This window comes from Capricornis sumatraensis, chromosome 13 (assembly GCF_032405125.1).
Source record: "Capricornis sumatraensis isolate serow.1 chromosome 13, serow.2, whole genome shotgun sequence".
NCBI classification, from domain to species: Eukaryota; Metazoa; Chordata; class Mammalia; order Artiodactyla; family Bovidae; genus Capricornis; species Capricornis sumatraensis.
The window spans coordinates 30,950,562-30,966,000 of NC_091081.1; positions in this window are offsets into that span (position 1 = coordinate 30,950,562).

The window sequence follows — 15,439 nt, forward strand, 5'->3', positions numbered from 1 at the left end:
ACTTGAATTTTTCCAGAAAAAAGAAGGAACTGCAATAACCTCCCAGTTTGTATATTCTCTCTGCTCCATGGCCCCACACCTCTGTACTTCCCCTGCCGTGATACTCACCACTCATTGTTGCTATTTGCTTGATCACTTGCCTCCTGGACTGGGAGCTACTTGAGGAAGGGGATCATGTCTGCCCCATGCAACATTGTACCCTCAGCATCAAGCACATGCCTGGCAAACAGAAGTCATGCCAGTAATATTTGCTGAATGGATGAATACAGCCACAGAGAATATCCCACTTCTGCTTCACTGAGGTGGCATATTCCTAGCCAAGGTGTGGTGGGATCTGATCAACCCCATCTCTCCACAGCCCCACCTAGATGTAACAGTGAAAGGTCTCAGACCAAGTGCTATGACACATATGTATTCATTAGTAAGAAGATCTGCTGCTGCTGCTAAGTCGCTTCAGTCGTGTCCGACTCTGTGTGACCCCATAGAAGGCAGCCCACCAGGCTCCCCCGTCCCTGGGATTCTCCAGGCAAGAACACTGGAGTGGGTTGCCATATCCTTCTCCAATGCATGAAAGTGAAAAGTGAAAGTGAAAGCCACTCAGTTGTATCCGACTCTTAGCGACCCCATGGACTGCAGCCTACCAGGCTCCTCCATCCATGGGATTTTCCAGGCAAGAGTACTGAAGTGGGGTGCCATCGCCTTCTCCCAGTAAGAAGATCTAACAATGTTCAAACAGCTGGTTCTGTAAGCAGAGAAGTCACAGCTGCCTGACCTTTTAGGTGCTCTGTCCACACTTTACATGAAAAGTTCTCTTGAGAGTGACAGGACAATATTCTAAAGACCGGATTTTAGTTAGCATCAGGCAAGCAGAATTTTCTGAAATTGTGGATGAGCACAGGACAAGTTCCAAAGCATGCCTCTGATGCCATTCTGAAAGGTGAGTGGTAAAGGTCTGGCTAGAATCTTATTCTCAGCTATGTAGTAGAGAGTATATCCCTGATGTTTTAGCCAAAGCTCATGTCTTGAACACCAGTGAGATTCAACAGTAAAAGCCCATTTATAATATCCTTTATGGTAACTAACAGATCACTATTTTTGCCAACAGAAGCCATTGCTCTTATTTATTTTGCTAATTAGCCAAGCTTTTGCTGTTGATTCCAGATAAAGATAGTTAAAACTCTTAGGGCAACCACCTGGGTATGTTTTTATGGTGATCTAATGAATGCAGCAGAAGCAGCTGAGACTTTTAAAGAGCAATTGAAAAGGCCCCTGAGACCCTGCTCTTTGAAAATGAAGAGAAGAGTAGCAGGGCCCCCTCTCCTCCTCACTAGTCTCAGTGTGCCTGCCAACACTCAGGGCGATTCGGTCTACTAGCTGGCTTCCCTGGGTGGACCTCGGTCTGGAGGTTGTAACTGGGAGTAATTTACCGTCTGATTTCCTTTACGATCTCCTTAGATGAGTAGGCAGTTTTGAGCCCAGGGGGGGTATCAGATGGGCCCTCAGAATCTTTCGATTCTACTGATCGTGGAAGGTTCTTCACATTTCTCCCTTTTTTTTCCTGATACTTAGAGCAAAGGTCAGCTGAAAAGTCATCTGTCATGGCTACCCCAATTCTGTACAAACTCCTGTCTGCTCCCACCTTCTCTAGCCCCTAAGCTGTGGACATGGATGCCCTGCTGACCCCTCCACACCGGCCGGGAGCCCAAGCCATGTCACGGGTGGAGGTCCCAATTTATTTGTGTTACTACTGAGTCTTTGTGTTATGGCAGCTGATATCCTGGAGAAGGCAATGACACCCCACTCCAGTACTCTTGCCTGGAAAATCCCATGGATGGAGGAGCCTGGTGGGCTGCAGCGACTTAGCAGCAGCAGCTATCCTCAGAGTTGTATCCATGTGCTCCTCTACATGTACACATGGGTGCCTCATGCATGTTCCAGAAGAGTCAGCCTCTATCATGGGTGTCTGCTTAGCACTCCAGTTCCTCACTGGGTTTAGTGGTTTTCTCTGAACTTCGACGACATGGAGATCCTGTCCTACTTTTGGTGATCCTCCCTGAAGGACTAGAACCTATCCTGGTTATGATAAAACCTCTCGCTGATTCTCAGCGGACCCATCACCCAGAACCATACCATCCTGCCTGACTGGCTACCATAAACCCCTTTGGATACAATACACAGGCTGAAGCTGCTAACTCCTCTGCTTATTGCCCTCCTGGCTGTCCCCAGGGGGGTGGAGCCCTGCTGACATAGAGGTTCCCCCACCCCCAATCCTACCTAATTTGGGGTTCTTTTTCCCACACCTGTGCTGCCAAGTTTGCCTAGTAAATTCGGCTCATAGTGTTATCACAGGATAGAGTTAGTTTCATATGTCTCTCTCTCTGGGGTAAACAAATTATTCGCATTTATGTGTCGGTCCCACTAACCCTGCAAGGGGAAACCCAAAGAAGAATCTTTAAGTTGTGAAGCTTTGTCCTGTATGACCCCACCTCTGCAGCTGGTCAGTTTAGGGTGGACACTCAACCAACACGCAGCCAATCAACAGTCTGGTCAGCAACTCATTACATAACCTGGCAGACACACGAATGTGTATAAAAGCTGGGTTAATCCCTGTTTCTTTCTTGGAAATTTAAACAGGGAAATGTCAATAGAAGAAGATTGGTAGGATGCTTAGAAAGAAGAAAGTAAGAATTGAGGCCACAATGAGTCATAATGAGCCCAAAGTACAAAATATTGAAGCTATGAGCAAGCAGAAGTGATGGAGGAGAGAAGAGTTTCAAGTCCAGCAGAGACTGAGCTGCATGTGGGCATGACCCTCCAACTCCTGCCATGGAGCCCATGGTCTCCTAGAGCAGCTTTCCAGGCCCAGCGCCAGGATGCCCCCTTTGGTGCCAGTCCCTGGCTGTTGGTGAAAGACCAATCCCATTAATGCTCCACATTTAGTTTTACCAAAACACACACACACACACACACATTTTTTTTCCTCCTGAGCTAGCTTGCCTTAATCTGCTCCTTATGACTCCCCTCCTGTGTACTTTACCATATTCTTTCTGTGTGGAAAGATGGGGGCCTGTAGCTTTTTACTCCTAATGCTATGTATAGTAAATAATCAGTTCTCGGGAAATGAAGACTGAATAAGAGAATTTTTGAAAGCCCAACGAACAAACAGGTTCCTGCAATTACTGTCTTAGGTTGCAATATCTTCAGTTTGGCTCTCTCAAAGTTGAACAAATGATGCCACGTTTCCTAGCACCCACCCACCTCTTCCCCAAGCCCTTCCTATTCCATGAGGTTAGAGACACACTGCTAATTTTTTAAAATATCAATCCTTAATCAGATTTTAAAATCTCCCTCAAGAAGGTAAATTCTCCCATCCTATTCTCAGTCCAGTTTGTTGAACTAACCAACACTCACAGACATGGAAATAGACACAAATAAACACACACGTGCAGAGGAATTAAATTGTTGTGATTTTGGATGGTACTCCATATTTTTAGGACCCAAGCTTGTGGTTCCAACTGATTCACCTAAAAATTAACCAGAACTGGTTTGAGATCATCTTCCTATTTGGAAGTTATTTATCAATTCACTCTGTGGTAATTTTGAAGAACAGTTAACTTATTATAAGAACGCGGGAACCTTTTATCCCCAAAGAAATAAAAATTAGTTGGCTTATAAGGAGAACTTATAACTAGAGCTATGGAAAATTATTTAGTGTAGGAGGAATATGTATTGATCCCCAATACAGCGATGAAAGCCATGGTCCCCTCTGGCGTCTATCAGTCTATTGGTGGGGACTTTTCTGTCTGCTTTGCCCCACTATTCGGAGACCAGTGATAGCTTTCACTGGTTGGCAGGAATCGGGAGAGGGAAGTCATGCCTGACAAGGCTCCACGAATGTTTACTGTAAAGTACCAGATATTTCAGGTTCTGCGAGTCTTATGGTCTCCATCACAGCTACTTCCATCTGCCCTTGGAGCACGAAAGCAGCCACAGACAATATGTAAATGAATGGGTACTGCTGTGTTCCAATAAAACTTTATTTATGGTCACTAGATTTGAATTTTATGTAATTTTCATATGTCACAAAATCTTCTTCTTCTTTTGATGTATTTTCAGCCATTTAGAAATGTAAGAGCCATCCTTACCTTGCGGGCTGTACCAAAACAGGATGCAGGTTTGAGGTCCCTTCTTCCCACCCTTCATGAGTACTTGGGTTCAAGGTATGAAATAGATGCCTCAAATAAATGTGGGGGGGCCTCAGGATAGAAAAGTCTTGGGCTCTCCCCCCATCCACCAATGTGAGTCCTGGGGAGGCTGTGGGCCTCCTACCGGAGCTTCATGTTCCCCATGGTTCAGGAGCATCAAAGCAGCTGTGGCGGGTCTCTCTTCTCAGCCCAGCCTTCTCTGAACTGCTGGCTGCGGTCAGCCTCCCCAACAGTCTCTTCAAACCAGGACTTGGAGGACTGCTTTTTTTTTTCATCTTTCAAAAACAATTCATTTATTTGTAATTGAAGGATAATTGCTTTACAGTGTTGGATTTGTTTTGAAGAGAGTGTTGGGAAGGCTGACTGCAGCCAGCATGTTCAGAGAAGGCTGGACTGAGTAGAGAGACCCGCCCAGACCCCCAGCCAGAGGCGATGGCAGGACAGGGGACTTCAGCAAGGACTGCAGAGGCACGGCGGATGCAAGGAGGCCCTGTGGGTGAGGGTGTCCTCAGAGAGGAAGCGGCCTTCCTCCACTCCTCCGGGGCCCTGGAGCTGATGAGGGCCATGGGGGGCTATATCTGGGGGTGGGGGGCCTCTTTATCTACTTGTGCTGGAGGGACCGGGGACCTGCATGCTCTGAGCTCCCCAAGGCCAGAACTGAAAGAGACCTGGGACCAGTGGGTCTTCTTAGCAGCACCACCTGCCTTTCCTCAGAGAACATTCTAAATCCACATACAAGGAGCAGCACTGAAACCAAAGCCATGCCTTACCGCAGGACAAGGAGGGCTTCCCAGGTCAGCTGCAGAAGGCCTGGGCACGCAAGGGGCTGTACATTCCGTCTGAGAGAGGGATCACTGGGCAGTGACAGGAAACTCACCAGCCCTGGTGTGCGGGATGCTCCCTGTGGGGCACTGACATCACCCTGGAGACAGGCTGCTTTGGGGAAAAGCACCTCGCTCTGCAGTTTAGCATCCTAGGCCAAGCAGAGCTCCTGTGAGCAGGGCTGTGATCTCAAGGGGGTTATTCCAGAATCCTGCCAGGGTACCTGTTGAAACTCAGAGCCAGAATGAGCCTTGGAAACAATGCAGCTGCCTGCCATTTGTTCATTCTGATGAAAAGCAAGGCTGTTGGTTTCTTTATGACTAAGTTCCTTTCAGGAGAAGGCAATGGCAACCCACTCCAGTACTCTTGCCTGGAAAATCCCATGGACGGAGGAGCCTGGTAGGCTGCAGTCCATGGGATCGCACAGAGTCGGACACAACTGAAATGACTTAGCAAGTTCCTTTACCTGCCTTATGGTTATATTGCATTTATTTAATTCTCCCAGCCTCTCCTTACCAGAGTTTTTCCTACTGCTGAAATCCAGTCTGTAGAAACTAAACATTGTAGAGTAGATATGAAATTTACAGAACCACTGTAGTCTGACATCTCAGATACTTTAAAAAAAAAGCAAGCATTTATTTCTATAGAATTGAACTTACCAATTCAAGATAACTTCTGTTTTAAAACTCAGATGCTTCTGAATAAATAGTCAATTTCTGGATTTTTTGCCTCCTTCTCCTTGGAGGCCATCCCAGTTCCTGTGCAGAGGGAGAGAGGGCACCATAGTCCCCTAGCACTGGTGGGAGGAAGCTTCTGGATCATAGCCATCTTCTGCCCGCCCGCCCCCCAACTAGCATCTATTCAGCCAGAATGTGTCACGTCTGGTCCTCATAACCATGGACTGGCATCCACCATTCATGCCCCCAGTCCCACCATGGCTTCCGGTCAGCAGGCCTCCAAGTGCACATCCTCCTGATTCTCATCTCAGGCTCCTTTGGCTCTGCAAGCCGGCTGTGCTTGGTCCCTTGGGCACACTTGGCTGCTTCCTCTTCCCCTTGATGGCGAGTGGGCATCTCTGAGACATTCCCTTGGCCCCTCACCCAGTCACTGCTGGCACCATGCCAGTCAGGGCATCTCCTATATACTTGCAGAGCTCCCAGCCCACACCTGGGAAAGCACAGTTCTCTCTCCTCCCAGTTCCTCCTTGACCAACATGGGATTTTTTATTGCCCCACCTCCCTTGTAGCTCAGTTGGTAAAGAATCTGCCTGCAGTGCAGGAGACCCAGGTTTGATCCCTAGTTGGGAAGATCCCCTGGAGAAGGATATGGCAACCCACTCCAGTACCCTTGCCTGGAAAACCTCATGGACAGAGGAGCCTGGTGGGCTGCAGTCCATAGTGTCTCAAAGAGTCGGGCACAACTGAGCGACTAACACCTCCCTAGATCTAAATTAGGAGGCATGGTGAGAACAGGGTTCAGGGCCCTCTCAAAGACATTCACGGATGGCTGTTTCAATTTCTTCTCACAATTCTCTTACCTCAGACATATCTTGGACTGTACAACTTAAATTTAAAAGATATCAAATATTTTCTAATTAATTTATAAATTATAAATTCAATACAATCCCAATAAAAATTCCAGTTGTAATTTTTTTTAAGAAACTTGATATATTTATCCTAAAGTGTAGAGGGAAAAATGTTTCACAGATAGCAAAATTAACATGAAACAGAAGAAGGGGAAATTGCCTACCCAATATTTAGACACTTGTAAAGTCGTTTTTAATGGGGCAGTGGAGTGGAATTGAAAGCCTGCTGGTGGCCCTGTGTTTACCTGTGAACTTCATCTAACACAGAGTTGTCACCACAGATCAACAATGGAAGGATGGATTGTTTAGTTGGTGATGGGAAAACAGGAATGAAAGAATGAAAAAAAAAGAAAGAATGGAAAAAAATTTGGCTCCCTCTCTAACGCCACATAAAAAGGAGATTTTCAAAGGATTAGAAACCTAAATACAAAAGGTAGGACTATAAAGCTAACAGGTGAAAAGTGTTGTAACCTAGAATGGATAACAACTTCTTAAATCAGGTTTTGAAAGTGCAAATCACAAGGCAAAATGATTGATCCAATTACATCAAAATTAAGAGTTTCTTTTAACAAGGCACCTCAGTTGAATTGAATTTAAGAGATAGGTGACAGATTGGGAGAAGAGATTTATAAGGTTCATGATGTCTAGAAGTGACAAAGGATATACATGTGGAACACACAAAGAACTCCCACAATTCCATTAGAAAAGAGGGTATACCAAAAGAAAAACGGGTTAAATATATAAATAGGCAACTTACAACAGAGGAAACCCAAAGGCTGTACAAGTATATGAAAGAAACTGCTCGTTAGTAACCAGAGCAATGTAAATTAATGCAAATTAAAGTAATGATGAGAGATCATTACTTTATGGTATTTGAAAGGAATTTAAGCTGTAAGGCATATAGCTACTAGCCTAGCATAGTTAGAAAGCTGGGTAATGACAAGTGTTGGCAAGGGGTGGGGACAGAGGTTCCTCTTGCTGCTGGTGGGAGAACAGGTTGGAGAATTATCTGGTAGTAGCTAATTAAGTGCGTGGATGCCTTATAACCCAGCAGTTCCCCTCTTGACATAGGTCTTTTAGAAATTCTCACACATGCCCATTAAGAGGAACATGTAGAAGCAGGAGTCAGTCAGGATTTGGGTGGCTTGAAGCTAATACAATTTGGGGAACCCTATTTAAGAAAAAGTACAAATTATGAATGTGAAATTGGGTACAGAGCTTTGAAGAGGCTTTGTGCAGGTGAGAGGTCACAATCCTTGGGCTTGATCAGCCCCTCTGTGAACTTTTCTCTGTACACAGACAGGTTCACCACAATGCTGTGGGCAAAGTGGGGAGTTGGAAGCTTCTTGGCCAATTTTGTTATCACATCTACAGGCTCTTTGGGGGTAAATAATGGGGGGTGTTATCTCAGCATTCTCCTTAACAGAAAGACATCTACCTAAACTTAAAAAAAAAAGAATGCATTTCTCCAGTTATGAGGATCCAGATCCCCAGAAAGGCTCAAATAATCTCCTATCACTTAAGGCTTAGGACTACCGGGTGTAAATATGTAAACAGACCCATAGAGTCAGGAAGTCCCCATGCCCCTGGCATGGCAGGAATAGTCAGTCATACTTGTACAGAGAATATTTTTGCAATACTTTCCAGCTAATTTCTTTTTAGAAATGCCTTTCTAAGTAAGGAAGAAGAGGCTCTGTCTGATATTCCCCAGGGTGTGCTGAGGCTCAGTCCATCCATGGTCTGAGGGTTGTGGACGTGGCCCTAGGCAGCCTGCTAAGTTCGTCTGCCCCAGTTTTCTTGGAAGGGCAGTGGAAGCTGGAAACCAGGGGTCCTCTGAGAAGCACAGTACCCAGCAGACAGGAAGAAGCTGGAGGGCATGGGCTTCCCCTAAGTGGAGTATGGATGCGCCGCTCCAAAGTACACCACTGTGGCATAAGGATTATCTTGAGCTGAAGACAATTGAGAAATAGCAGATGCTAAAACAAAGCTCTCTGCCCTCCCTTTCCTTCTATTTGCCTGAAAGCAGGCTTAGATTCTTTACCAGCAGGAACTCGTATCAGATCAGCTCAGTGACAACAGGAGAGGAATTGACCTGCTAAAACAACATATCTTCTGTTAGTTTCCCCGGTGTATTCACCTTCCCACAAGTTTGCTGCCTTTGGAAACCTAACATCTATTTTCTTGTCTTTCTCTACAAATTTATTGTTCTTTGTTAAGATGCTATATAAGCCCAAGTTCTGACCATCCCTTTGAGTTATTCTTCACTGAGTTTCCCTCTCCAGTGTGCGATGCATAAGGTGATGAATTCTGTTTGTTTTTCCCTTGTTAATCCATCTTTTGTCAGTCTAGTTTTCAGGGCCCCAGATGGACATCTAGGATAGAGGAAAAAGCTTTTTCCTTGCCTATACTTGTTGTTTTTTCGCCACTAAGTCGTGTCCAACTCTTTACGATCCCATGGTCTGTAGCCAGCCAGGCTCCTCTGTCCATGGGATTTCCCAGGCAAAAGTACTGGAGTGGGGTGCCATTGCCTTCTCCGTTGCCTATATGATCCACACACAAATCAAGAGTGAGGAGGAGATGGTGCAGGTGTATGAGTAAGAGTAACTGCAGACGGGGACAACCAAGATAAGACTGCATGATCCGGCAGGGAACAGGCCACGTTTCTGTGGCTGTGATTGGTGTGCACTTGGCCTATTTAACACCCAGAACAGGTCTAGTTTTGTCCGTACTCACTTCAAAGGCAGGCACTGTGCTGTCCTTCTAACCTGTCCAGTCCGGGGCTTGGGAAGGTGTGTCTGGAGAGGCCCATCGGAAGGAGTGGAAAGTACACATCCCCATACTTATCCACTCTCCAGGGGCTGCCTGAGAAAACCGAGCACCAGATCCTGTCAAGAGTTGGTGAGAGGGTAGATGGAGGTTTTTAGAGCTTCTTCTTTGCCTCTTCAGAAGGATTTAAGTGGATTCCACTTGTTAGGGTTTGAATGTTTGTGTCCCCTCAAAATTCATATGTTGCTATTCTAAAGTTATCAGGAGATGAGGCCGCTGGGAGGTGATTAGGTCATGAGGAGAGAGCCCTCATGGATGGGATTAGGGCCCCCTCGCCCATGTGAAACACAACAAGGAGACAGCCGTCTGCAAACTAAAAGAGGGCTCCCGTCGGAACCCAGTCCTTCCAGCAGCTGAGCTGGGACTTCCAGCCCCCGGAACTGCTAGCAGCAGTGTGTTTCTGCTGCATATAAGCCACCCCGTCTATGGCACTTTGTGATAGCAGCCCGGATGGATGAAGACACTACTGTAGCGAGGGGCATTCATGAAGGCTGTGCAGGCGTGAGGGTAGGGGGGACATACAACTTGCCGCCCAAAAAGCGTCTCTTTGGTATGCAGAATGTTTCAAGCTGAAAAGTTTTAAAAGACTCAGAAAGAACCTTTGATCTTTCCCTTAACTGCATAAAAGAATGTAGGTAGACCAAGGACCTGGCCCTCTAACTACATTGTAATGTAGATAATTGGGGCTTCCCTGGTAGCTCAATGGTAAAGAATCTGCCTGCCAATGCATAAGGTGTGAATTCGATCCCTGGGTCTGGAAGATCTCCTGGAAAAGGAAACGGCAACCCACTCCAGCATTCCTGCCTGAGAAATCCCATGAACAGAGGCAGCTGGTGGACTACAGTCCATGGGGTTGCAAAGAGTCAGACACGACTTAGTGACTAAACAACAACAGCAATGTAGATAGTTGCATTATGAGCTAGGTATGCAGAGAGGAGGGAATCTAGCAAAGTCTGTTTATTAAAATTTCTCTCTGTGTCCCATTGCCTCTGCCCGGCCCAAGAAACTGCTGTTTACCAAACCTGTGCTCTACCATCTCCAGGTGAATTGTCTTCCCTGGGAAGTCCCAAATCACTACCCTCAACTTTCTCTTTTATCTTAGCAGAGAGTGGTATATAAGGTGCAGCTTCAGCCATTGTGGCAAAGAACTCAGTTTTCCTGGGTCTCCCTCATGGATGCAGGCCATTAAAATTTCATGTGACTTTCTGTTCCTCTGTCTCATGTCAGTTTAACTCTTAGACCAGCCAGTAGAACTTGGAAGGGTAGAGGAAAATTTTTCCTCCCTGACAGCAGCCTGCAGTGGACCCAGTGGGCATCCATGCCCTGGGGCTAATAGGGATTGCTGGAGCATGTCACAGAGCCCTGAGGGGGCACCCCTGGCCATCCTGGATGGGGTTCAGGACAGGGACCCACTGACACGGAGGAATGTGGTGCCTGGTTGGTGCTCAGGACAGCTGGTCCACTCTTGAAGGGCTGTCATGGTGTATTGTGAGTCTATGGTGTGTGTGCGTGTGTGTGCGTGCTGGGAGGTAGTCACTGCTGCCTCAGCTCCCTGCACTCACCTCAGGCTCAGAGCACGAGGTCAGACAACCAAGCCCAGCTGCCACCTGCTGGTGCAGCTGAAGTGTCCAGTCAGGAGCTTAGTCTGCCAAGGAGAAGCTGAGCAGAGCTGGCCTGAGTTACCAGGGCCCAGAGAAGCGATGGGCTCTGGCTTAGGAGCTGAGGGCATTAACTGGTAATGCTTCACCCGGAAGTTGCCTATCACGTACGGAATAGGAGAAACCCCAGGAGCCAAAGCGGAAGAGAGCTATTTTGTGACCCCTTTGGGGAATTCCTGGCTGCGGCATGAACTGCATTGGCAAAATGGTGCAAGAACATGGAAGAGGAATGTGGGGTCGGGTAGGTGAGGTCCTTGAATTCTTGTGGGCTACAGAGTTTGAGCAATAAGAAGCAATGGAAGATTTTGATAGAAAAGAAAGGGGGAATTTAGTGTTTTAGAACTATGACTCTGGAAGAGGGAGCAAGGGGAGGGGAGAATTGAATGGAAGCAGCAAGACCAGTAGATGTTCCTGGGAGAGGTACCCGGGACCTCAACTGGGGAACGAGGATGAAAGGCCCAGATCCCCATTAAACTCAGTGTAGAAGAGATGAGAAAACAGACCAATATAATCAATCATCAGGCAAAGCCATGGGGACTGTGGTGGCCAGACATGCACGTCCCTGAGCAGGGAGGTCAGGAATGTTAAAAAGAGAGGAGGCATGAGCTGGAGGCTGATCCGAAGTGAGCCAGCAGACAGGAAGACTGAGTAGAGAGCAGTCCTGGCAGGAGGCATGAGTGGAGGCACAGGAGCCCTCAAGAGCATGGGACCTCTGGGGAACTGAAAGGGGCTTGCTATGTGTGGCTGGTGTATTGGCATGAGGAGGGGCTGGCAGTGGGGCTGGCTTGCAGAGGAATTGCACATACCCTGAGTGGCTCACTGAGGGCAAGTAGGAGCCACTGAAGGTCACGAGGTTGAAATATGGGTCTGGAACTGCCCAGCAGACTGGAAGGTCGTTGTATGCAAGTATTGGTTCAGAAGAGCTAAAGGGAAACTCCCAGATTTCTTCTCTCTGTATTCTGTTCTTTAAATTCTATTTTATGCGGCAGTCAACTTGCAGTGCTTCCCCAACCCACACCCCACAGCCTAGATAATTACTAAGTGTATGATTTTTGCTGTGTGTGTATTGTTTCAGTCATATCCATCTTTGCGACCCTATGGACTGTAGCCAGCCAGTCTCCCCTGTCCATGGGATTCTCTAGGCAAGAATACTGGAGTGGGTTGCCATGCCCTCCTCCAGGGAATCTTCCTGACCCAGGGATCTAACCCATGTCTCTTATGTCTCCTCCATTAGCAGGCAGATTCTGTACCTCTAGCACCACCTGAAATTAACCTAGAAATTTTTACAAACTGAGGGGTAAGGGCAGTGTGGGAGGTTGGTCATTCTGGCTTATGTATGAGTTAACTTGAATTTCATGCTAACTAGAACAGCCTGTTAATGGCCTATCAAACATACATTGTACATATGCCTTAACTGTTAAAGAAAAGGACCAGACGTTGCTAATTTTGATTGTTCAATTTGTCAGTCTTTTCCTTTATAGTTAGTGCTTTACAATTCCTGATTAAGAAATCTTTGCCTGCCTCAAAGGATAAATAATTATTCTTTTATGTCATTGTCTAGAATCTTAATTGTTTTACCTTTCAAATTTATACATAAATTCTACCCGGCATGAGACAGGGGTCAAGTTTCAATCTTTCCCATCTTACTGACCTAGCGCCGTGTATTGAAGTACTCTTTTCCTACTCTTCCATGGCACTTTTGCCACAATCAAGCGTTCATCCCAGTGAACATCTGGTTTCGTATTCTCTCCCTCCTGCCCCGTTGATTTATCTGTCCTTAGGTCTTGACTTCACACCCCAGGTTTGCCCCACCAAGTCCTAAGGAAGTGAGGTATTCATTCTCTCGCTCCCATTACTCACTGCTTCCTGGTTGCTCCTGGGGCCACTGGCACTCTGTCACTTCTGCCCTGCTCCGGGGAACGCCCTTAGGATCCACTTCCTCACTCACATGGTGATAGCATTTAGTTCCTTGTATAGAACTAAGAGCTTTAGTCTTGGGTTAGCTGCTGTCCAGAGGGCATCCTCAGCTCTTAAAGGATGCCCATGGTTCTTCAGTACTTGGGATTCTCTAACAGAGCCATTTACTTCTTCACAGGGAAAGAAAGACTCCAGTAAGATGGGCACTGCTTTTCTATGGAACATAATGACATAATCGTGGACACATAATCACATATATCCTGCCACGTTTGCTCCGTTCAAATCACAGATCCCGCACGTGTAGGGAAGGCATCCAACAAGAGGGGGAACACCAAGAGGCAGGAAGCATGAGGCCACCTTAGCGTCTGCCACAGAAGGTATGACAGCCATCTACTAAGCTGAGGGCAACCTCCAGGGTGTGCCAAATAGATACTGGCAAGACACTCTCAGGGCTTCCTCTATATCTGAATCCTAAACCTTCAGAAGGGTATACAACAGGTTAATTAATATCTCCTCTTAGACATCTAATAGGCATCTTGTCCATTCCACATCCCAAGCCAAACTTATTTCTACATTTTTATATCAACAAATAGAAAAAAAAGCCCAAAACCTTGTTCTTCCATTTGCAAAAATCTTAGTGATGTCTTTGATTTTTTTTCTTTCTCCTATAAATGTTGGCCCATTCTCAACCTATATCCAGAACCTAACCACTTTTCACCACCTCTACAGCTTCCAACATGGCCCAAGCCACCAGCATCTCTGGCCTGTGTCTGGGCTTCACCCCTGTAGTCAGTGACTAGATGGATCCTGTTCCAGTGTACATCAGAACATGACAGTTCTCAGGTCAAAAGTCCCCCAGAGGTCGCCCAGTTTCCCAGAGTATAAGCCAAAGACCCTACATGCCTACATACCCTCCTGCCCCCTCACTCCAGTCGCCAGCCTATTTTCCACCACCCTCCTCTCTTCATTCTGCTCAGCCACACTGACTGCCTTGCTGTTCTTTGATCACGCTGAGCACATTCCTACCTCAGGGGCTTTGTACATGCTATTCCTTCTACTAGAACACTCCTCACCTCGGTAAACACAGAGACAGTGTTGCTGCTTAAAGGCGAATGAGGCCTTCTCCTGTCGCTTGGTGTAAGACAGCACCCTGTCCCCCTTATACCGCTTCATTTCTCTCCATAGCAGTTATCACAAAATATGATGTATATTTGTTTTCATATGCATTTCTTTTTCATCCTCCATTAAAGTGTCCGTTCCATTAGGTTAAGGACTTTGGCTTTTTCATTCACTATTGGATCCTCTAGACACAACTGAGAACAATGTTTCTCATGCAGGAGATGTTCAATAAATGGTTAAGGGAAAGAATGCTAGGACTTTGGAGGTTGTTGTCTGGTCTCAATTCAGAGAGGAGACTAGGCTGCCACACCTTTAGTGAGTGGGAAAGCTGGGACAAGAACCCAGGTCTCTTTTTCATTGCTCTTCCCTTTCCACAACTTTCTACTCAGGCATGGACGCTCAAGACTGATATTTGATAATTAAGTGAGATAATAGGGAATAGTACTGAACATGTTTCTGAGTGTTTGGCCAAATAAAACTATGCTACTCTTTTAATCTACTAACTTATCATCCTGGATGGCATCACTGACTCGATGGATGTGAGTCTGAGTGAACTCCGGGAGTTGGTGATGGACAGGGAGGCCTGGCGTGCTGCGATTCACAGGGTCGCAAAGAGTCGGACACGACTGAGCGACTGAAATGAACTGAACTGAACTGAACTGAACTTATCGTCCAAAACAAATGTCAGCAATGAATAGAAGGGGGTGAGGCATGAATTACTATAATTGATAAAAAAACAGCAGGTTACTGATCAAGTGAGTCACTGTCCTGCGCCAGGGAACAATGGTCTGAGTTGTCTGCAAAGGAAAATGACTCTGGGAAAGAACTTGATTTGTTCCCTTGATGGACAGGTGAGGGAAGGATCTGCTCAATGGCTCCTTTTACTCAGTGCTTCACCTGAGCAGTGGCTCTATAAACTGCTGTTAATACGCTCAGTGTCTACCATGCAAAGCTCAGAAAGGGAATTGCCCCTCTATGAAGTGGCTTGGGCTCCTTTTGCTGAGAGGATGCCTGTGGAGGAGACTGTTTTGTCCACCCTACACCCACCCATCTCCAATCCCTTCCTCTGTTCCATCCCTCACCATCCTTTGTAGCAAAGTCTGCTTTGCTAAGACAATTTAATTAAGCTAAAACAACTTCCTAGGTCCCTGGGCCATTTCTTTCCCCATCGTGTTTGCACGGGCCTTTTTTCCTCTGTACTCCATTCAAATACATTTTCTATAATGGCTAAACATGGAGCTGGGATGCAAACTCAAAAAGCATGGTGATATTTTATTTGCATATTTCCATAATTTCTCCAGCAGTAC